Source organism: Colobus angolensis, unplaced genomic scaffold (assembly GCF_000951035.1).
Source record: "Colobus angolensis palliatus isolate OR3802 unplaced genomic scaffold, Cang.pa_1.0 Scaffold4, whole genome shotgun sequence".
Classification (NCBI taxonomy): domain Eukaryota; kingdom Metazoa; phylum Chordata; class Mammalia; order Primates; family Cercopithecidae; genus Colobus; species Colobus angolensis.
The window spans coordinates 13,264,421-13,266,926 of NW_012117376.1; positions in this window are offsets into that span (position 1 = coordinate 13,264,421).

Below are 2,506 nucleotides of genomic sequence, written 5' to 3' on the forward strand. Positions count from 1 at the left end.
GATTCTCCTGCCTCAGCCTCCTGAGTAGCTGGGAATACAGGCATGCGCCACCATGCCCAGCTAATTTTTTTGTATTTTTAGTAGAGATAGGGTTTCACCGTGGTCAGGCTGGTCTCAAATGATCCGCCTGCCTCAGCCTCTCAGTGCTGGGATTACAGGCGTGAGCCACTGCACCCGGCCTTTACTTCCTGATTTTTATCACTACAGATTAGCTTTGTCTGCTCTTGGACTTCATATTTTTTATATTCTTTAGTTTTGGCTTTTTTCAATTAAGACAATGTTTTTGAGATTTATCCATGATGTTGCATATATCAGTAGTTTGGTCTTTTTTTACTACTGATTAGTATTTCCTCATATAAATATACTTACAGTTTACTTATCTATTCTCTTATTGATGGATGTTTGCATTGTTTCCAATTTGGTGTTATTATGAAGTTCATAGCAGTATTTATTTTTACTAGTTCCAAACTGGAAACAACTTGAATATCCATCAACAGAGGTTTGTATTAACAGATATTATAGAGCACAAAAATAAATGGCCTATTAAAAAATCAGGAAACAACAAGTGTTGGAGAGGATGTGGAGAAATAGGAACACTTTTACACTGTTGGTGGGATTGTAAACTAGTTCAACCATTATGGAAAACAGTATGGCGATTCCTCAAGGATCTAGAACTAGATGTACCATATGACCCAGCCATCCCACTACTGGGTATATACCCAAAGGATTATAAATTATTCTACTACAAAGACACATGCACACGTATGTTTATTGCGGCACTATTCACAATAGCAAAGACTTGGAATCAACCCAAATGTCCATCTGTGACAGACTGGATTAAGAAAATGTGGCACATATACACCATGGAATACTATGCAGCCATAAAAAAGGATGAGTTTGCGTCCTTTGTAGGGACATGGATGCAGCTGGAAACCATCATTCTTAGCAAACTATCACAAGAAGAGAAAACCAAACACCGCATGTTCTCACTCATAGGTGGGAACTGAACAATGAGATCACTTGGACTCGGGAAGGGGAACATCACACACTGGGCTTATCATGGGGAGGGGGGAGGGGGGAGGGATTGCATTGGGGAGTTATACCTGATATAAATGATGAATTGATGGGTGCTGACGAGTTGATGGGTGCAGCACACCAACATTGCACAAGTATACATATGTAACAAACCTGCACGTTATGCACATGTACCCTAGAACTTAAAGTATAATAAAAAAATAAAATAAAATAAAATAAAATAAAATAAAATAAAATAAAATAAAATAAATGGCCTACTGCTGTGTGAACAACGTAGGTGGCCTCTTCCCAACAATGCACAGCTAAAGAAGCCAGATGCAAATTAGCCAGGCGTGGTGGTGCACACCTGTAGTCCCAGCTACCTGAGAGATCAAGGTGGGAGGATCCTTGAGGCCAGGAAGTCAAGGCTGCAGTGAGCTATGATCGCACCAGCCTGGGTGACAGAGCGAGACCCTGTCTCTTAAAAAAAAAAAAAAAAAAAAAAAGGAGAAGCAGCAGCCAGACATAAAATGAGTACAAGCTGTATCATTTCATCTTTATTAAGTTCAAAACTGGCCACATTAAATCTATGTTATTAAAAGTCAGAATAGGACTAGGTGCAGTGGCTCATGTCTGTAATCCCAGCACTTTGGGAGGCCAAAAGGATGGATCACTTGAGCTCAGGAGATCGAGACTATCCCGGACAATATGGTGAAACCCTGTCTCTACAAAAAATACAAAAATTAACTGGGCATGGTGGCACATGCCTGTAGTCCCAGCTACTCGGGAGGCTCAGGTGGGAGGATGGCTTGCACCTGGGAGGTAGAGGTTGCAGTAATCCAATATCGTAAAGTATCACTATCACTATCAGTATGGTGAGCTTCCTGGAGACTGTTAGGGAGGAGTGAATGGGGAAATTCACTTAGATTGCAAATAATACTGTATTAAAATTAGCGTTCATATATTGCTGGTGGGGATGCAAAATGGTACGGTCACTTTGGAAAATAGTTTTACAGTCTCTTATACAGTTAAGAATAAATTTACCTTACAACCCAGCAATTCAGCAGCTCCACTGCTATATATTTACCCAAGAATAATAAAAACACATTTCTATTAAAAGACCTGTATGCAAATGTTCAAGGCAGCTTTATTCATAATAACCAAAAACTGGAAGCAGCTCAAGTGTCCATCAACTGCTGAAGAGATAAACTGTGGTACATCCACACAGTGGAAAACTATTCAGCTATAAAAAGAAACTACTGAGACATGGAATAAATTACTTAGACATGCAAAAACACGGATGAATCTCGAACACATATGCTAAGTGAAAAAAGTCAGACACAAAAGGCCATATCCTATATGATTCCATTTATATGACATTCTCTTTTTTTTTTTTTTTTGAGACAGAGTCTTGCTCTGTCGCCTGGGCTGGAGTGCAGTGGCTGGATCTTAGCTCACAGCAAGCTCCGCCTCCCGGGTTTACGCCATTCTC